The following is a 21,989-nucleotide window of genomic DNA, read 5'->3' on the forward strand; positions in this document are numbered from 1 at the left end:
TGTGCAACTGTAAACCATCATTGCATTCCTGCAAGATCCCACTTGATCATAGTATATGATCTTCTCAGCATATTGGTGAACTTGAGTTGCTAGTATTTTGTTGAACATTTTTGCATCTATGGTCATCAGGGATATTGGACTGTAAGACTCTTTACGTGGGGGGTCCTCGTTTATTTTTCCATTAGAGTTATGTTGGCATCAGCAAATGAGTTTAGAAGCTTTCTCTTCTGGTATTTGGGAAAGTGGGAAAAGGACTGCTACGAATCCTTCCCTGAATGTTAGAATTTACCATGAAATGCATCTGGTTCTGGAAGTTGGTTTTTTGGGAGGTTTTAAATTGCTGATATGATGAGTACTGGTGTTTTATCTAAGTATTGAATCGCTAAAGATGAAACTGTTTCCACATCTTGGTGGTGGGTTGGATGAAAGGGAATGAGAGTCATGGGGGCCCAGCACTCAGAGGCTCCATCTGTCACTGGGGCTGTGCCATTTCTCTCAGATGCTGGCAGAGGAGGAACGACATGGCAGAAGCACGGCAGAGTGGTGGTGGCAGGGTGGCGGGAATGTAGGGTCCGAGGTGGTGATGAGACTGATGCATGGCCCTCCTGTCCCAGCCACAGGGTATCAGATCATCTACTGCCTGCCCAACAACAACTCCAGCAGTTCACCACAGTGGAGATGAGTGCCATGGTGAGGCGATTCACAGCCACTGAGCTGGCCTCAGAGTCAGTGTACAACTTCAGATTGATGACCAAGATGAGGCAGGGCTGGGAGAGCTCCTAGAGGCCACTCTCATCACCACTGAGAAGCAAGGTAAGGCCAGAGGCCCAGGTCCACTGTCCTGGTGACATGGGGAGGACAGCTGGGCCCAATTGGGAGCCAAAAACTTGCTGGGTAGTGTGTCTACACAGCCCAATATTTACCAGACAGGCAGGAATGTCCCTGGAGAGGAAGTTGTGTAGATGGATCAGGGTGGCTCTGAGTCACCATCTTGGAGGGAGGCTCCATGAAGCCAGGTGCTTTTTCTCTGATGTCCAAAACGAAATGACCAGCTGAGCCAATGTTCCAAAACATGTTTTCTACCAAGCAAACCTAGGGAGATGTGTCTTCATGGATGCTGCTTCTGTTCCAAGCACTGGTGAGGTGCTTATTGTTCATTGTCTTGGTTGCTCTTCACCAAATCCTGGGGAACAAAGTGCTGTGAGGACCAGTTCTATAAAAGTTCTGTCTGTGGAGCACAGACAGAATCAGTCATTAGCCAGGGACACAGCTGTTGAGGCAGTGATGTGAACACCCTCTACAGACTCTGGGCTCCCTGTTCCCACAGGAATCTGCTGTGGGTTCCCGTATCATTGAGACCCTGATATGTCCTCCAGCCTCATTCTGGGATCTGCCTCAGTGGTTTCCCTTCCCAAGGCCACCCCAACTACTTAGGCCCTTTTTATGCCACCCGACCTTGGAGGGACCACAGGGGTTCAAGTTTAGGTAGATGTCAGGACAGAGGAGTGGGATCTGGAATGCAGAGCAGCCACTGAAACCCCACCCCCATTCTGGATTCAGAATGTGTGGTTCAGGGACTGCATCCCTGTTCTCTCCACATCCAGGGAGCAGGCTGTGCTTTGGCCCTGGGGAGGTCACAGGGTAGCACATGGGTAGTAGCTTGACCTGGCCTATCCCAGGAGTTGTGTTGAGGGGAACATATGGCTCATTTACCTCCTGTGCTCTTGAATGGAGAGCCCCATCCATGCCCCAGAGGTATCTCCCTGGACTTTGGAGCAAAATCAAAACAACAAATGAAAGGATCCAGGACACATTTGGGCCCATTTACCTGAAGAGGTACTCTTGGTCTGTGGCTTGCTCATCAATATCAGAGCAGGGCTCTTACTGGAGCACAGATAGGCTGACAAAGAGGCCTACTGCAGGGTATCTTGAAATGTTTCTGCTCTGGGAGAAACACATTTGCTCAGTACTCAAGTGTTGTTTGTGCTGTTGTGATGAATCCTCCTCTGATCCACCTGCATACCATGAGAGGCTGAATGATATGCAATGCCTGGAATGTCGATTGCATTGGCTTCCCTATACATCTCTCCCTAGGGGTTGTTGGGCTGGTGGGGAGGGGGCTGGGAGCAGGTATTTGGGTCTGACGTGCCTTGCTTCAGAAGTGCCCCCTGAGGTTGAGCGGGAAGGGCTGCAGTCTTATCTGGCAGTTGGGTCCACATTGGTCACCATGGTGTTTGGGTGGAGGGGAGCACAGGGCCAGCAAGCCAGAGTTTGTGGCTCCTCAACTGCTTGTTGATGGCCTGCAACCAGGGCCCGGGACACCAGAGCAGAGCGAGAGTCACAGGGCCCAGGCAGATGCTCATAGGAAAGGACTGGAGGCAGGGAGGGAGGTGGGCAGGCTCAGGCAGCAGCATCAGAAAGCCAGGTCGCAGGGGGGCTGTAGCCCAGCTCTGTACTCTGTGACATATTGGAGGGTTGGCATGTCTCAGGGCAAAAAGCACACAGCGGGAATTCTGCCATCACCACATCCCTGAAGTAGAAGGTGTGGTGTGGAGCATAGTCAGGCACCTGGGTACAGTGTGTGTGTCTCATAATCCAGTCTCCTTTTGAATGCCTAGGTCAGCACCTGGGCGTTGGATGGAGAGCAGCTAGCTAGGGTGCAGGAGTTCTTTCTAAGGAGGCTGGCAGGTGGAATGTTGACCCATGGCTGTGGTGGGCGGTGGTGTTAGAAACCAAAATATCCTGCTAAGCGCTAAGGCTTAGGCTAGGGGATTCTTGGAAGCACCAGAGAAGAAGAACCCCATCTGCATGTCCCTGCAGCTCTGCTCCCCCTGCACAAACCTTGGATGGGTGCAAGGAGGGAGAAACGGTGGGAAGGAGTATATTTGCTCCTTCCACCCTTATTCGGGTTACCTTCTTCCAAAGAGATCCATCAAGGTTGGAACACAGAGTCTGAGTGGCCTGGTGGACACCAGGAGAGGGTGTGCTGTGCAACTGGGGGAGAAAGAGCTAGACCTGCCTGACCATGGTGGATGCAAAGTGGGCACTGAACAGTTCTGTGGGCCTTGGGCAAGGCGGTGGGCTGCAGGGTTTCACCATCATCCAGGAAGCACCATGAACTCTGCTGCAAATCCTTTACAACCCCTCTGGTTTTCTCCTTGGGAGAAAATTCTAGAAACAGAACCCTTAGCTCAGAAGACATGAGTGTGTTTGGCTTGGAGATATGGAAACTCATGGACACGCCATGCCCTAGGGACCGGGATGCAGGTCTTGTGGCCTCTCTGCTTCCATGCTGATGTCTTGCCTTCAATGTTTGGTGAAAATATATCTCATTAAGCGTGTGTCCACAGGACTTTCATCCCTACTCTACCACTCAATGCCTGTGACTGTACACGGTGATGTGTCTCATGGGGTCTTAGTGTCCGATCATGAAAATCCTCAAACTCAACTGGGTACAGATTTGCAGAACTCATGGAAAAGCTGCATTCAAGCCAAACAAGAATTAATAAGGGGGAGGACTGAGTGACTTGTGGAAGATAAGTCTACCTTTGTGACTTGTTTGAAACATTGCTGGTTCTGTAATGTTTCTTCTTCCAGATTGAGGTAAACTGTATCTGAATGTGTCCATGATCTACAGAAATGTGATGATAAATTTCTGTGTGAGCAAATGGGAGCATTTAACTTCTCTCCCTCCCTGACCTCTCCATCATTTATAAACTCTCAGGGAGAATTCTTTCTTCCAAGGTACTTAGGATAATTGGCATAAGTTGAGCACAAGTGCCTTTTTCTTGTAACAGGACACCACTGGAAACATTGGTTATTTTACCAAGGGATTGAGTGAAATGTCCAATTTGAGAGTAACGTGTATAGACTCAGATAATGACCAGACAATTTTCAGGAATTAAGGGTGGCTTTGTGGAGCCACTTGGCAATAGCGGCTTCACACCTCGATGACACAGTGCCCAGGAGCCTTGCCAGATGAGTAGGGAAAGTTACTTGTTGGCAGCTATAGGAACCTCAGGATATCTGGGGGACCTTGAGAAGAGGAATCAACCCAAATCGACAGGTATTGCAGTCAAGTCTGATGGCAGTATCGTGCTTGGCTTTGGCTTGGACACACTACTAAAAGTTCACTCTAGACATTCCTCATGAAATGTCCCAGTACAGCAGGGTTTCAAAATCTGTATGGAATGGCCCGTCACTATGCCTGCCAGGCATATTCCAGTTAGAATAGATGCTAAGAAGCCAAGTGTACTTCTGGCTGCCTTCTTGCATCTAAGAAACCATTCCAAATCCGTTGAACTGAAATCCATCAGCCATGTGGGCTGGCACCAGCTGCCACCACCGCCAGGCATTTCTGTGCCTCGCAATGGGTCCCGTGAAGCTCTGAATCTATTTAGTTTGCTATCAGGTTTGGAGGCTGTCAGTGTTTTCTTATTGGGAAAATCCTCTCAGAACTATACCCCAAATTGTCCCAGAATCCTCTAGAAGCTGGTTGTTGGAGGGCTTGCCCTTTGGGTCAGTAGCATAGTCGCTGGTTAGGAGTGAAACAATCTTCAATCTCCAAGGTATAGGTGGTGATTAGTTGTTGGCTTTTTATTTCTTTTTTTTTGGTTTCCAGGGTCCATGAGAGGCATGTCTTAGAAAGGAAAGACCAGAGGCTCATTTCAGCCAAATAGAGTTGTGAAAAAAGAAAGACTAACAGAGTCACTCATGTAGAATAGAAAAGACATTGAGAAGGTAGAGTATATGAACATCTCCTATGGGAGTTCTGTGTCATTGAAGTTACGGGGTAGATTAATGAGAATGCATGTCAAAGGTGAAAAAAGATTCAAGGAGAATTAAGCAACCCTAGGACAGTCATGAAAAATGCAGTTGAAATAGGGTTTCTGCAAATCTTCTGTTCGGGTTCTCGGAGCAGCAGGAATTTTATTTAGACTCCCGTCACTAGTTGCAAATGGTGATTGACTTCTGGGCCATCTCCTGGCACACATCCTCCTGCTTCGGACTGGCATAGATATCATGGAACTCCCGGTAGCCAATTTACCGTGCATGTATTATTTGAAGGTCTGCCAGCAGCAATGCTAAGTCTTTCACAAATTTCGGGATCCTGTGGTTTTGGCCTCTTTGAGCTTGTGCTTTCTGCTGGAAGGGAGGAGCATGCTTTCAGTTTTGTATGATATTGTGTCTTCCCGAGTATGGGTCCTGAGACCTCAGCTAAATGCCCTCTCTGTTTTTACAGGTGGTGCTTTGAGGCTCAGGTGACTTGGCCTCCTTGGCAGTATCCAGTGTGTCTGGCCTCTTTCTCTTCAGTGCAGATTCAAGTGCAATACGTACAGGAGTGCGACCCCTGTCGTCTCCCTGGTGGATGTGCATCACAGCAGTAAGTTGTCCTGGTTCTGAACCTTCCGCCTGGGCTGAGGTTCAGGGCTTGAATTGGGTGCCTCTTTTGCTGGCTTCTGTCTTTCTTCTGGAGGGAAACATACCCTCTTCTTTTTGATTAAATTGGATATGTACCCTTAACCAGAATATCTAGAGTTTGTTGCTTGGGGAAAGTTACTTAGTGGCATATATGGAGAATGTTCTGCAAGTCCCTGCTCCAAACAAAACATCGGAACTACAGGTTGCTTCTGTTAGCAGAATAGCAGTAACCCTGAGTTACTGCAGGGTTATCTTATAAATAGACATTCTCTCCAAAATAGTGTTTCCTGTCAACACATTCTTTTTAGGGCCAGTAAACTAGAGTAAAGAATATCGGCCTCTTTACAAATGGATCTCTTAGTGGACTTGCTTTTTTTGTTTTGTTTTTTGTTTTTTATTTTTTTGAGAGGGGGAGGTGCAAGAGAGAGAGGGAGACAATGGGCAGGTGCCACACGCTTTGCAGAGCTTGACACAGCGCTCGATCTCACAACCCTGGGATCATCATCTCAGCCGAAATCAAGAGAGTCAGTAAGAAGGTCACTCACATAGAGTAGAGAAGACATGAGGAGGTAGAGTGCTTGCACATGTCCTGTAGGAATTCCATATCACTGAAGATTCAGGATAGATGAATGAGAACATATTTCTAATATGAAGATTCTAGGAGAAGTAAGCATTGCTAAGATGGTCATGTGAAATGCAGTTGTAATAGTGTTTCTGCAAGTCTTCTGTTTGGTTCTGGGAGCAGCAGGAAGTTTATTTAGTCTCTTGTCACTAGTTGCCACTGGTGATTGACGTCTGGGTCACCTCTTGTCCTACACGCTCCTCCTTTAGTCTGGCATTGTGGAATTTCTGGTAGCCAAGTTTGGAAGGGGAGGTATGGAGGGAGAGAGAGACCTTTACACAGGCTCCACTTGTGGTGCAGAGTATGACACATGCCAGGGGCTCGATCTGACAACCCTGATATCAGGACCTGAGCCAAAATCAAGAGTTTGTCCCTTAAATAAAAGAACCATACAGGCATTCCAGGATGTGCTTTGTGTTTATGGAAGGGAGCATAATTATCCCCTCCTGTAAAAATCTTCTAAATCGGGGACTCTTTCCATAGCGGCAGTGGTCTTACACCTTCTCAGGCTAAGAGATAAGGAGCTATTCTTGGTGGTGGAGAAAAGCGGTTGGCTACCAAATTCTCATAGAGGGGGAGGAAGCCCTCACTGCCTGAATCTGAACAGTACAGTTTAATTTCTGTCCTGATACACACAACTCTTCAAAAACAGCACCATTGTAAAAAATGAAATTAATTTTCAAGTCCCTGGGTAGCACAGTTGGTTAAGCATCTGCCTTTGGCTGAGGTCAGGATCCATAGATCCTGGAAGATCGGGCCTTGCATTGGGCATCCTTCTCAATGTGAAGCCTGCTTCCTCTCCCTCTTCTCTGCTACCCAACCTGGACTGTTCTTGCTTCCTCTCTAGCTCTCTCACTCTCAAATAAGTAAAGAAAATAGAAATATTTCTAAGCATGTAATTAATTTACAAATCCTTTCCAAATTATGAGGACAATATTAGTAGAATTAAGGACACATGATAGGTAGATCACAAACCATGTGTTTGTTGATTCTTGTTGCCATTCATCCTTGCGATCTACATACATCGATAGATTAATGTTTTTGTGAACATACGTCAATCACCTTTTGTTCTAAGATTCTAAGTTAACCCTTCAATTGATGTTCTCATGGATCCCAGGCAGTGTATATATGTGTCAAACTTCCTACCAAGAAACAGTACCAGTGTCAGTTGTGAGAGCTAGTAAAGGAAAAGTACCCTGATCTTAATTGGCACAGTGTACATGGTTGTGAGACCCCTCCTTTTCAGTGATACTGGCCTTCATGCAAGTACTGTTGGATAGGAGCAGATTTGCTTTATTTCTAGCTATTGGTTACTGAAATACTGCATTTAGCATCCCTCGGAACGTCACACTTTTGTATGTGTTTGCAGTGAAAAATTGTCAGTGTCTGAGTTTGTATCTCAATTTCACCCTAAGAAATTCCTTGGGAGGTATTTGCCCAGTGATTTTCTGATGTGAGTGTTCAGGGAAGAATTTCCCCTTGTTGCATTGGGATCAGTGTTTCCTCGGTGTGAGTGTGTCGTTGCTGGCTAAGGAAGAAGGGATACCTGAGAACATTCCCTTCCTCATCACTCCGGGAGGATTTTCTTCTGTGCGAATCCTCCCAGGTCCTTCACGTGTTGGCTCCATGAGGAATGGGATTCCCACATGGATTTCATCAGCATTCAGCAGCAGCGATGATGCAGGGTGTCCCAGGAGGTCCCTGAACCTTCGCTCCTGTATGAGGGATGACCTGCTCTCTGAGATGGTACCTGGAGTTCAGGCCAGAGCCCCAGTTGAAGCTTCTTCCACTAAGATACAGCCCTAGTGGTTCTCGCCATGTGAGTTCTCTGGTGTTGAAAAAGGGACCACATCTGGCAGAAGGCTCTGCCTCAGTGATCGGAGACACAGGGTTTGTGATTTCTGTGGTGGTGAGAAAGGTGGGCACTCTGTATACAGGCAGTAATGACAGACAGGTTTCCCTGGTCTGAGTTGTCTGGTGTCTCCAAATGTGAGATCTGTATCTAACAGCTCTTCCACGTTGACCACATTTGTCGGGGTTCCCATCGGTGTGGATCCTCAGATGCTGGCTAAGGGTGTGGCTGGACTAAATGCTTTCCCCTTGAAGATGGATTCAACCAGTTTCTGTCTGTGGCAATGTGCCCATGGCCTTGAAGGGATTCATGTTACTGTGAGCTCTGGTACAGCAATGCCACCACATGGCTTCTAACCCATGTGAGGTCATGGGGAAGAATAAGAACAGAGATCTCTGAATGAAGGGTCTCCCACCCTTGTTCCATCCCTAAGGTGCCTCTCCCGTGGTTTTTCTGTGTGCAGAGGTGAGCCCTGCCCTAGAATTATTTCCCCCATGCGTATCATATCTACTTACCTCAAAAGGGTGAGTTCTCTTGAGTCTCCTGAGGTGAGAGCCCCAACAAAGGGCTCTACCACACTGGGGAGATGTGTGTGGTGCAATCCAGGATGAACGAGTTCTGATATCATTTGAACTGGAGACACATGGCTGAAGGTTCTTCCACATTGTCTGTAAATACAAAGTTTCTCTTCCCAGGACATAATACACATGGAATGAGGTGAGGTACGTGAGAAATCTCACTCTTGTGCCACAGCATTGGCCGGGTTTCTGTGCTGGGTGAACCCTCTGCTATTGGCCAAAACAGGAGGGGCTGTGGAAGGATGGCTCACTCATGTTCCTCCCTTCCTGACTCAACATACGAATTACAGCCCCTTCCTTCAGGAATTGTCTCTGCATCAACCTCTGCATGCCACTTGTAGTTGGGTGCCGTGTTACTTTCCAGAATTCAGATAGATCTTTCTACATGGTAGACTCAAACCCATATCAACTGCTGATTAAATTTTAGATGTTTGAGTTTCAAAGACTATATTGGTGAGTCATGTTCAAGCCAGTGACTTTTACAGACACTCAGGCAATGTTTTGACTTGAGGCGCATTTCAGCCCAGAAATAAAACTATTCAGATTTCTGTGCTATGCTGGTGTCGTAATTGGAGGCTGACTCTATCTAGGATGGGGTTGGGGGTGGTCAGGCAAAAGGGAGGTTTTGCAAGAATGTTGCAGTAGGACAGAGGACACACAGGATACAGGAGGCTTTGCTCTTGTCAAATGAAGGTGGTTTTTCCTTCTAGGAAGGCATTAATAGAAAGATAGTTGGGAGCTTCCTGGAGGAATGTTACTTTCCTCCTCTCACAAGTCCTTCTGAAGGGACTGCAGGTTTGAATAGAAATTCCGTTTTATTGACATTTCCTTCTGCCTCAGCCTCCCTCAGTGTGATGGAAGGGAGGGGGATGTTAGGGCTTCAGGAAATGGAGTTACGGGTCTCTGGATGGTAGCTAGCCTCTTGTTAAGAAAGCCTCTTCCTTGAGAATCACAAAGACTTTTATAAACTGAGGGAGACTCTGGTCTTGCAGGGTTTTGATCTCTATTTGTGGAGAATCTGTTTTTTCCTTTCCTTATTTTAGGGCAGTGAGAGCACCTGAGGAATGTCACTCATATCACATGTTGGGGGTGGGGGCTGTGTTGTATGCCAGCTCCTGCTTGGTGCTCAGCTGGCTTTCTCCTCCCTCCTTGTGTGCCCCTGAACAGTTTAGACCTTTCTGTCATTAAGTTTGTTGAGGGAGGATGGTCTCATCTTCTGTAACTTCTTACTGCTGAATAGGGGCGTTGATTCCATGGTGGTGAAGGGGCCCTGGAAATCCCGATTTTTCCTGCATCTGTCATGCTCTGCATGGTTGATGGGGACTGGAGGGGACAGCAGGAGGAGGAGCAGCCCCTGCAGCAGTCAGGGGAAATGACCGGAAGACTGCTGTCCCGCCCAGTCCCAGGGGTCCCTGTCTCACCAGACAATGGACTGTTGTAGGCCCAGATAATTGCCTCCTGCTCCAAGTGTCACACATCAACAGGGCTCGGGCAGCCAACTGTGGGTGTGGTGGCTGACTCAGAGGGTCCTCTTGTCTCATCCTCAGGGATCCATTGCCGTCTTCTGGTGGGCTGCAAAGAAGTGTTCTCTTTGTTTGGCCTGGGGAGGTCAGGTGCAAGAGAGCCTTTACTGCAGGCATGTTTCCTTGTGATTTCATGCTAAATTTTCCTTCAGACCCAAAACAAAGCCACAAGTGGGGCCCCAAGGTCCTCCTGGCTCCCTTTGTCTGAGCACCTCTGGAGACTCTGGTGCCTTGGGTCGTGGGCAGACTGTCCTGTGGTGCAGCTGTGGGGACAGAAGGTGGAGTGGTATGAGATAGCGAGTGGCATGTGCCCTGGGGCAGATCTTACCAGAGGCCTGTGGGGTTTTGTGGGGCGTGTCTTCCGAGGTGTTGAGGTAAAGGTTTTCATGTAGGATCCATGTGTGACATGAAGAAAGGGAAGTTTCCCATGGGCCCCCTGGGGCTGAATGAAGGCTACCATCCCAGGGTCACTCGGGCCCCTACCCTGACCATCTTCTTCCATTACTGCCAGGTCCTCTTCCTGCTGAGCTGTCGCTTCTTCAGCCTCTCTAAGAGACCTTGACATGCCCTTCTCTGTAGGGGGGAGCCTTTGCCCACACGAGTGTTGCAGGTGGCATGACAGAGAAGGTGTGCTCCCGACTCCCATGGGAAATGAGTTTGCATGGGACCCACACTGTGGGCAGGTGGTGGGTGAGGTGGAAGCAGGCAGGGTGACCTTTCCCTGATGGGTCTTCCCTGTATATCTAGAGATTGAGAAGGGTCTCTAGAATATCAAACTCACATAGTGAAATGGTGCCATGAGAGGACCTGCTCCCTCCCCTGAGGCGTTTTGGAGGCTTGGAGAACTGGAGGTGTTGGTCAGGTCCTACAGGAGTGGCCAGCATGCATGACTCAGCCGGAGACTAGGACCGAAACTCTGTACCTACAAGGATGCAGCGCTGGGAGGGATGAACTCTGCTGCTCCTATGAGCCTGGGGGCCTGTCTTTTTGCTCATTTCTCAGGAGTCTGAAATGGGAGATGGGGCCAACCCACCACTGTCTCTTCTCGACTAGTGTTGTTCGGGAGCAAGCTGTCTGCTGAGTTTTGCAGGGTAGGAGGGCAAGGCTTGGGTCGTGAAGAGTGAGGGGTCAATGGGGCGTGGGGCCCTTTTCCAGAGGAGCACAGTGCATGGGCTGCCTGGGGTCCAATACCTCCAGGCAGCCAGTGCCCTCCCTCCAAGATCAGCAGCTCCTGGACTACAGCACCCAACCATCACAGGGAGTTGTACGGATCAGGTGGAGGTTCCCCATGGGATGTTCTCAGGCTACCTAGTGCCTGTGGGGACTGTGACCTTCCTCTAATCTCCTCTTTGTTGTCAGAGGCCAGGGCAGCACCCTGGGTTTTGTGTTGTTTCCCGAGGTGCCCACAACAAAGTCAGGGCAATGAGGGAGAGCATGTGTCCATGTTTGTCTGCCCCTCTTCCTGCCCAACTCACCCCATTCCCAAGTCCTTCTCTTCTTCTGCTTCCCTTGTTTTTTCTGTCAAGTCCACAGAAGGGAAGCTTCTTGAGATCTGAAAGCAAGAGCAGAATAGGGCATGAGCACAGTCTCCCAGGCAGCGGAGAGCCAAGGGGGGACACCCAGGCCAGCCTCCTTTCCTGAGGCCCCTCCAGCAGGCTGACCTGTGCCCTGCCAACTCCCAGCCGTACTCCCTGCTCTGCTGTCCAGGACTGTTTCCCAGACTCAGTGGTGATGGGTCAGGGTGATGTTAGGAATGGGGTGAGGAGGGCTGCCCACGGATATCATGCAGCAGTTCAGATGCAAAGCCTGAGTGTCTGCCAAAGTTTAGGGCCTCCAGGGTGGGCATTGTCAAAGCAGGGAGGAGGTGCTTATGGATAGATGAGACAGGAAGCCCAAGAGATGGAGGTGGAAATGAATTACAGATGCAATGTGGCTCCTTCCGTCAGAATCGTCATCTTCCGTGGAATCCTCCTTCGGGTCAGAGAGCAGTGAAGATGCTGGGGTGGCCGTGAGAGAGGAGAAAGGGAAGTTAGTGGAGATGATGACCTATGGCCTGTTGTTCTGGGTATGATAGCTCTGCCCTCAGTTAGGTGGGGCCCCAGCTCTGAGTCCTCCCTGGCCATGGTCGCTTGATCTCCACAGGGTGCAGGTGGAAAAGTAAGTGTGTGAAGAAGGTCCAGAAGCCCCTTAACACAGACTTGGAGGACTCTGGCCCATGACGGGGGTCTCTAGGGCAGCTTCATGGGGGCATCCTTCCCTTGGGAACACCTCCACAGGTCAGACTCAGCTGGGGTGTGAAGGCTGGCAGAAGATAAGGAACATGGGAGCCTGTGTAGTGAATGCAGGGGAAGTTTGCTTTACCTTCTCCAGCTCTGGGAGTCCCCTTGAAGGTACATCAGCTTTGACAGAACTAGGAAGATTTGGTAGTGGGCGTTATGAGGGAGAAAGTTTACCTGTCTTCCACATCCTGTCTCTCAATAGAACGTAGTGTCCTGGTTCTCTTGCACAGTAGAGGGTGGTTGGTCCACAAAGTAATGACCATGACCAGGTCTGGGCCCATGCCAAGAAAGACCCAGAATCTATTGTGCACCATTCCTGAGAGGCCATGAGTAAAGAGAACAAGCTTTGACATGTGGCAGCAGCAAAGTGAGGCAAGAGCAGGTTTGATGGGAAAGGTCCTTAAAATAGCCTTCCAAGGATTCCAGTGGTGATGACAAACCCAGCCTAACCTAAAGGCCTGTGGTCAGAATGTCTGTTCTTTTCATTCAGAAACTATGACATGAGCAAATCATGCCTGTTGTCAATGCATCCCTTTCCTTGGTGGTTTTTTATCCACCTTCTTCTTTCTCCAGAGCACCAGCGGCAACACCCTGTTCCCAGGAGCCCTGTCCTACTGTTCCCTTCCTCTGTGCCATTCCCTACCTGAAGAGAATTCGTCCTCACTGCTGGAGTTGTTGATACTGTCAACACCCAAATCTGTAGGAACTGAAACAGGAGCAATGCTGTTATGAGAGAGTGCCTCACCCATTCATCTCAGTTCTATTGAGATGTCTATGGGCCATGCAGCATTTGTCTGAGCCTTTTGCTCTGCTGTCAGATGTTCACGGGGCTGGTGGAGCCAGAGTGCTTTGAGGAGACAGGGATTGGAGTTTCATCCTTTCTAATGAGACCAGGATGATGCAGCAGTCACCTCAGTGTCAGTTGTACATGCTCCTGAACGCTGTCCCCTCCCAATGCAACCATCTAAAACTCCAGTCATTATGAGACTCTTGACATGTGGCTAGTGGGAGTGAGCAAATTGATGTTTTCTTTTCCTTGATGATTTCCCTATAGTTCATTGAGATAATAAATGACTTTGTAAAATGGATTGTATACCAACTCTTTCCTGGTTAGCTCAGCATTAGAAACCAACCAGGAGTGAGAGACAAGCCCTGCTTTCTAGCGTATTTCTCCAGCCTTAGTGGCTGGCCTGACAGGGCCGTTGATATGTAAGATGTTCCCGGGCTCACGCACACCCACCAGGCAATGTTGGAGGCTGTTGGACCCTAAGCAATTAAGGTGAACCCCCCGTTCCTAGAATAAATGGGGAACAGATTCAGTGCAGCACTGACCAAAAGCACAATGTGATGTTCTCAAAACAGAGAAACTGCTAGAGTACATATGGAACCACAAAGAACACAAGGAGTTAAAATGTTTCTGAATATGAACAAGTAGGTGGTGGATCCCTAGAAGCTGAACTTCCAATACCTTGGATCACTCCCCTGAGCCAACAGGATGGTGCTGACATACAAATAGGCAGGTACTTCATGGGATTGAAATAGAAATGCCCAAATAAATTCACTCTTGTTGGAATCACAATGCTTGTCAAGAGGACAGCCTAGAAGAAGCATCCTCTTCTAAAATAGCTAACAGAATGAAAAGGCAGCCCACAGATTGGAGAAACTTATGAAAAGATGCTCAATATAAGGCATCGTTAGGACAATGCAAATCCAAAGGACGCTGAGCTGTGGCATTGTCTGTTAGGATAGCGAGGACCCAAACCAGGAATTCAAGCCTAAAACCCATGTTGGAAGGATGCAGAAAATTTGAAACTTTGTATGCAGCTAGTAGAATACAGAGTGGTGCAGCAACCCTGGAAGAACTTGTAGAGTGTCCTCAGAGAGTAGTGAAAGGTATTCCCGTGGATCCTGCACATGTGAGTGAGGAAAAGAGATGTTGGAAAATCAGATTCTGTTCAAATACGTGTTTCTCACAAGAGAAAGTCTTGTTTGCTGCCAAACAACCCTGAAACCCTGATTTGGCTGTTTCTATTCCCAGGCACTGAACTCCTTTGACTTGTCTATTGGCCCAAACCTTCTGAATAAAACAAGCCCCTCTTGCATGGACAGATGGCCAGCGAAATGTGTGGTGATTGTCCTGTCACACGTGTTGAGGTGTGAGGTTCTCTTTCACCACTATGCAACGCACAGAGCACCTCTCGTTCCTGCATGGAGGGTGCCCAGGTCCCCACAGTGATGCTTAGTTCCTGAAGACGACCTCATTTCTCCTTTGATAGGACACCTTTTGGGCCTACCTCAGAGACCCCCAGCTAGGACCAGTGGTGGGTGTGTGATTTCCCATGGGACAAGGTCAGTTTAATTCTTAGACACAGTATCTGCAGGAAGATGGTAGATATCCATCGAGAAACATGGAGTGAATTGGCCCCATCTATTCCTGGCCACTGCTCCTTTGTCAGGGTCCTCCCTTAATGGGCTGTTACATGAGGCTGTCCCAGAAGCCGCCTGCAGAAGGAAGGAGTCTGTCCCAGCACTCAGTGCTTCCAATGAGGTTGGAAAGATGCATTGCAGGCCTCTGATGCAGAGACGTGTGTGTGAGTGAAGTGGCAAAAGAGAGGTACTGTGACCACTCATGCCCGTGACGTACCATGACATGAGACCCATGTACACTGACCTAGTAAAAGGGATTGGAAAAGACACACTTGTGTCTTTGGGGCACAGTTTCCCCCTTCCTAGTTAGCGACGGGATCTGTTTTCTAGGGGAATTGATGTGTATTTGCAAGGAAAGAATTCTTATTTAAGGGGCACCTGGGTGGCTCAGTGGGTTGAGCCTCCGCTTTCAGCTCAGGCCATGGTCCCAGGGTCCTGGGATTGAGCCTCACATCAGGCTCTCTGCTCACCAGGGAGTCTGCTTCCTTTCCTCTCTCTCTGCCTGCCTCTCTGCCTAATTGTGATCTCTGTCTGTAAAATAGATAAAATATTAAAAGAAAAAGGACACCTATTTAAATTGTAGGTGTTGAAGAGTTTTCATATGCATGGACGTTCATGATGTCATGGTGATGGGAAAATTCCCTGAGAAAGTGGACACCATTAATCGCCATGTGGAAGGGAACAGACACATACGAGAACATACCATTCACCCAACTGACACAAACACCAACCCTGAGAATCACAGCACTTGGGTTCCCATGTAAACACACCTCCTGCCCAGCACCTAAGACCAGCACAGTAGCTTCTGGGGGCAGGGTCATGAGGCCTCAGGTCATGGTCTGGAACATGACCTTTAGTCTCCTTGTCGCTGGATCTGGATTCTGCGTGGCTCTCAAGATGGAGCCTGCAATGAAGCCCCACCTTGCCCATTGTCCAGGTTGCTCCAAACCAATGAGTGATTCTTGAGTATAGCATACTTACCACTCTCCCTTTCCAGCAGGGCCACCTGCGATTTCAGAAAAGAAAATATTATGGACATCAAATCATGCCTTGTCCTGTGTGCACAGCTCTTTTGTTCTCTTGGTGATGGGCAAGGACATGGGCAGTGATATGGAATGTACCTAGATGTTGCATGCCCTGGATCCATTGGACAAAACAGGTGCCAAGGCAGTGTAACTAGTACCCATGAAGAAGCTCACTACCCTGTGGACTGTAACAGAAGATGCTCTTTCCTGCAGGGTCTTTGGAATCGGGTATCCATGGGTAACAGACTCTCCATCAATAATCTCCCCACCAAGGACATTGTACATGCTGAGGTGTTTGGATCTGATTTTGAGTATAAGAGAAACAAAGGATGCTGTACCTCACATGAAGAAAGGCTAATTTACCACCTTGGTGAAAAGTGGGGACTCTCCTTCTGTGCTGTCCACATCAAGGCCATTGCACTGGCTAGCCAGGGGATCTAGGTAGATACACACAGAGAGTGTCTGGACACCGACGGGGCTCTTTGGGAATCCCTCAGGGATCTTTGCTTGGTGTGTACGTGTGGACAAGTGTGTGGAGGTGGGGATCTAATCAGTATGGACTAAGTTGCAGTTGGCCCTTCCTGGATGGAGGAAGAAAGGTCCTGGAGAGGATCAGGGATGTGAATAGAAACTCTGCCTCTTATTGGAAGTAGAGGGCATGGAGTAGCTGTGAAATAAGTCCTTCTCAAAAGCACACCTACTCCCTGCACCCAAACATGCACCACCTAAAGGCAGCGGTGTAGTTTCCGAGGACAGGGCCATGAGGCCATGGGTCTTTCCCCAGAAAATACTCTTCTGTTACAACGACCCTTATTCTCAATCCCACAGGACCTGGAATCAGGGTGGTTCTCATCAGGGAGCCTGCAAGGAAGTCCCACCTTTCCCCTTTTCCAGGTTGTTGCAAACAAGTTAATGACTCTAGAGTACAGAATAGTGACCTCCCTCCCCTTCCAGCTGGGACACCTGTGATTTCAGAAAAGAAAACAGTATGATCCTCAAATCATGCTTTGTCCTGTTTGCATGACTCTTTTTTTCCCTGGGGGATGGGAGAAAATCAGATGGGGAAGTGTGCTAGAGGCCCGTGAGCCCCAAAGTATGAAGAGAGCAAAATGAGTCAGAAACAAAAGGGCCCAGTCTTTTTACAGGTTCCAAGTTCTGGGTCCCACTGGACAAGATAGGGGGCAAGGAGGAATTGCTGCTACCCGTACCAAAGCTCACTGCCATACAGATGGTAGATGATCCTCCTGTGGTTGTCCCGCCCCCCCTGCAATGTCTTTGGGATTAGGTAGCATTTGGTAACAGATTCTCACTCAGACTTCTCCCTACCCTGTAAATTGTGCATGCTGAGATTTTTTGTGTGTGACCTTGATTAAAAATGCCAGAAGAATTTTGTGTCTCCCACAAAGAATGGCCCATGTACCACCCTGGTAAAAAATGGGGCGTCTTCCTCTGTCATTCCTGTGGAACTTTCATATGCCTGTCCATCCAGTGAAGCTAGGGAGAGATACACAGAATGTTCAGTCCAACGGTGGGGCTCGGCAGGAAGAGCTCAGGGAGTTTAGCTTGGGGCTGGCATACATAGGAGTGTATGGAGACGTTGGGTTACATGGGTATGGACTGAGCAAGCTGTTGCTGCATTAGGAAAGGTCTGGGCAAGGAGCAGGAATGGAGACTCTGAATTGACTCTGAACTTTAGCTACAGGGAATTGAATCAGGATGACCTCTTCAATCCAAAAGAGGGTAAACACTGACGTGCATGCTTTGTTGTACTGACAGGCAAGTTCCTCCAACCAGCGACTGTGTCGTGGTCATTGTCAAGACTGTTTTTTTGCCAGGATTTGTGAGGTTCCTCCCTATCTCTCACCTCTTCTAGGAGATTGTATTACTTCAGAAGAACACTATGTGGCAGGGTTGCATTCAATGGAAGCACAAGTACCTTAGAGGTTTCTATTTGTTCCTGAGACATGCATGGTCAGGAAAACCAAAGACACAGGATTTCTATGTACTGACATCTGTGCATTCCAAAAGAGTCCCCATCCACAAAGTGCTGATTCATACCATTCTTCCTTTCCTCTGGCATGTGGGTGTGTCCTTCGAGTCAGCGGGACCCAGTTTCCCAGGAGCCCCCTCATCCTCAATCAGGAACCAGCAAGTTCATGAGATAGCAGAGACCAGACAAGAGAAGGGTACTCTCTACCCTGGCCATGTAGCAGATTGTCAGGAAGTTTGATCAGGCGCCAAGATAATGATGAGGCTTTTCTGGCAGTTGGCATTTGCCAGTGAGCCTTCCCTCTGTGCATTCAAGATGTGAGCATTTTTTAAGGCTGGTGATGATGTTTTGGTAGACTAAAGTAGCTTCTGTTTCTTTTGTGTTTTGACCCTGTCTCAGAAATGTCCCCAGCTAGGACAGATGTGGGCCCCTTCCTCTCCCCATCCCTGTTTGAGGAAAGGGAATCCTAAACAACCCTCCAGGTGTATCTGTGGTCAGCCAGGAATGTGGTGCCCTAGGGGGGTGTGTGCAGTGGGGATGAAGGAGGTTTGGCTTTGAAACTTTGACCCATGTCCTGAACTCTCTTAAGTGGGAGATGTCTTCTGATGAAACACACTCACTCATCACACCCACATGCCCAATCCCATTGAATCAACCCACACAAAAACAAGGCCCAACCCTCAGACGTACCAAGCACACCACCTGGATGATCTACTGGTTTGCAGGGACTGTAGCACAGGGTCCTGGTTTTCTGCAGGACACTCCATTTGTTCATTCCGCCCCAGCATCCATTCTGAGCAGGAACTCAGAATGGGGGAAGCCCTCCAGACCAAAGGAGGAGACAAAGACCTACCTTGTTCTTCCGCTAGATCTTTACGCCAAAAGTGACTGATGGGAGAATATATACATGGTCCATTTCTGGTCCATTCCTGCAGTTGGAGAAAGGGAAACCCAGTGAGGATCCCAGCATCCTGTGCACACCAGGTGCACTCATCTCTGTGCTCTTGGTGTCATAAGCAAGCCAGATGGGATGCAGTCATTGAGTTTATGATCGAAAGATGGAGAAAATGACCTCCAGAAAAGGCTCCAGCTTGCAATGTCAAATCTCCCAAGTCCATTTCTTCAGCAATTCATTACAAAGCCATTTTCCATAGACAGAACGATCTCCTGGAAAATGCTCACGACCATCCATTGCCTAAGGTGGTGTTTTCTCAGTGCCCATCTAAATACGGTGTCTGTTAATGGTATAAACTCAATGCAGGCTCTAGGCACCAAGGAAATTGTCTCTCTCCTCTGGCATGTACATGCTCAGATGTTCATGGAAAGAGAAATCAAACACTGGTTGTCCCTCAGAAGCACAAAATGACTTTAGTGAGGGGACCGAGCAGCTCAGACATTAAAGCTTCTGCCTTTAGCTCTGGACCTAATCTTAGGGTCCTGGGATGGAGCCCCACATTGGGAACTCTGCTCAAAAGAGGAGCCTTCTTCTTCCTCTCCTCTGCTACTCCACCTGCTTGCACTCTCATGAGCTCTCTCTCTCTCTCTCTGTCTCTCTCTCTCTGTGTCTCTCTCTGTCTCTCTCTGACTCTGTATTTTTATCTTTCAAATAAATAAAATCTTGAAGAAAAATGGGTTTACCTGAGAGAGATTTGGTGTTAATTCCTCTGCCCTCAAAATGGTTAGCTCTTCCATCAGGTCCTCGGGGGGAGCTAGGAGGATACAGAGCCACTGTGAGGACACTGGTGTGGCTGCTCAGGAAGTAGGCAGGGAGTTTGGATGGATGAGGACAGGAGGCGAGTGTGTGTGTGTGCGTGCATAGATGGTATGGGCCACACTGCTGCTGGGTCTTCTCCTTGGTGCAGAGAGGAAGGGATGCAAGAGGAGCAGGAAGGAAATGAGAAGGTTTTTGTCTTCCTAGCTAAAACTAGCCCGACCAAAGTCAAATAGTCAGTCCGGTACATGTGAACCCTAACCTGGCTTCTGTGTGAGGACCAAGTCCCATAGTCTCCTGACTTACGTGCCACTGAGGTGTCACATGCTGTTTCTTTGGACATCAGTTCTGGGCCCCAGATCCCCATATACTGTGACTATATGCATCACGTCTCTAAGATTTTGCATGGCATAAAAAGCAGCTTTGCTTGACGGGCTGAATTCAACCCTCAGTAAAGAAGCCTAGTGGTTTGCTTCACTCATTATTTGTCTTCAGAAAATCCCATGTACAATGCTGGAGAACACTGACATCGTAGCTTACTTAAACAGCTGGCACCGTCAATGAGTTTGATATATTCCTTCCACTATTCTTGAGCTGTTCCGTGTGTGTGTTTCCAATGAAGACAGTGGCTGTCCAAACCCTAAGAGGTGTTCTGACCAGTGGGAAGATCCTTACACAAAGGACTCTTGGAGTGTGTGATGACACTCTGTAGGCTGGCTTTGCAGGAGATTTGCCCCAGAAGTGTTGGATCCAAAGCTTCCACCCAAGCTTGACCTCGATTTCCTATTTGCCAGTGGTGTGTGAGTGTGTGCTTAGAGAATTTGAACCTTCCTGAGCCTTACAGAAATCTTATCAAGTACACTAAATTCCCTCTGTGATGTTTTTCTGCTGTTGGTTGTGTGTACACATTGAGATGGGTCATGTGTACACATTGCCCTGTTATGTCCTCTATGGGTCCACACTCTTTCCAGCATTATGGGCTTGAGCACAAGGATGTGGCTTTTCTCTGTGCACTTGAGTCCAGGGACCAGGTTGTAATCTTTAACATGGGCTTCTATCCTTGCCCCAGCTTCTGTGACCTTGGGGGCCATCGTGTCATGATGGGTCTCTTTGGGGACCTTCATAGAATCTAGGTTTTTGGCTGTATGCACAAATGTTGGTGTCCCCTTGCTAGCTAGCACCTATGGTACATCATGAGCCCCTGGCTGAGGGATTAACAAAGGTGTGTAGGCCAGAGCAACTTTCAGATTGAAACCTGAGCTCAAATCTTGGCTTTCCAAGTAGGAGGTCAAGAGTTTGGATCATTCATCTCCGAACCATGACCGTCTCAGGAAAGCAAACAGAAACATCCTCCAGGTACATCTGTGGTGAACAGGGGAAGGAGTATGTAAAGTGTGCCAGGGTGATGAGAGTGTTTTGGAAGGGTGACACTTTGATTGTGATGAAAGTGTAAGATATCCTGAGAAAGGCACACATTTGTGTTCACAAGCATAACACATAGACACAGACAGACACACAACCATGCAGCCACACACACGGGGCCTTCATCCCACATGCACACAAATCACCCCTTCTATATGTACTAGTTCTTCCAGGCTCTGTACAGCGTGGTGACCGTGCCTCACTGGATAGTCTCAGTCAGTATCCCCCAACCCCCATTCCTTGTTGGAACCCAGAATCGGGGACAGGCTTCTTTGTAATCTAGATTTCCTCCCAGAGCCTGATGTTCTTAAATAGGTACAGCTGTCATTCCTCCCAGCATCTACCTGTGATTGGGGAAAAGAAAACATAGTGAGGATCCCAGCGTCCTGTACGCTGTTGGCCCAGCTCTTTGGTTTGGGGAGGACTTCAGGCAGTTAATTGGATGAGGTCCCATGGTTGAGTCAATGTCCGCCCACCCGAGTTAAAGAGGACACTTTGAAAGATGCTGGAGCTTTTAATGGAAGATCTCTGAAGTCCATTCTGATCAACAGATAGAAAATTCTTTTTCAAGGAGAAAACTTTTCTGCTGAAGAATTTGGTTGATCCCATTGAGTTTGTAACTGAGGCTGTCCTGGGTCATTACCTTTTTTGGGTCCACTGTCCGTAAGAGGTTGGACCCAGCATTCCTCCACGAGGGGAGACTGCTGCCCCCTTCCCCTGGGAGGTAAAGTGCCAGATTTTCATCCTCCATTGATGGAAGAAATAAAGGAAGGAACATTTCAATCTCTGAGAAAGAGAGGTGAGCTTACCTCAGAGAGAGTTGGGGCTCCTTCCTTTGTCCTGTCCCTAGGAAGATCACTGGACTGGCCCTCCACAGGATCTAGGAGAACACAGAGGATCTGTCAGGACATTGGCTGCACTACTCAGGAATGACTCGGGGAGTTAACTCAGCTTGATGTGGATGGGGGGTCAGAGTGAATGGATGTGAGAGTGACCAAGCAAGGCCTGAGCTGCTGCTGGGCCAATGTCCTTCGTGTACACAGAAACACAGAGGAGGAACTTGACAAGATGGCGGAGAAGTAGCAGGCTGAGACTACTTCGGGTAGCGGGAGATCAGCTAAATAGCTTATCTAAAGATT

The 21,989-nt window shown here is 48.4% G+C and overlaps 1 pseudogene; it reads left to right on the top strand.

Moving 5' to 3' along the window:
* The first annotated feature begins 422 nt into the window (after nt 1-422).
* LOC125092672 (uncharacterized) lies at nt 423-15,332 on the top strand (annotated as a pseudogene).
* Nucleotides 15,333-21,989: the final 6,657 nt, after the last annotated feature.

This window comes from Lutra lutra, unplaced genomic scaffold (assembly GCF_902655055.1).
Source record: "Lutra lutra unplaced genomic scaffold, mLutLut1.2, whole genome shotgun sequence".
Classification (NCBI taxonomy): domain Eukaryota; kingdom Metazoa; phylum Chordata; class Mammalia; order Carnivora; family Mustelidae; genus Lutra; species Lutra lutra.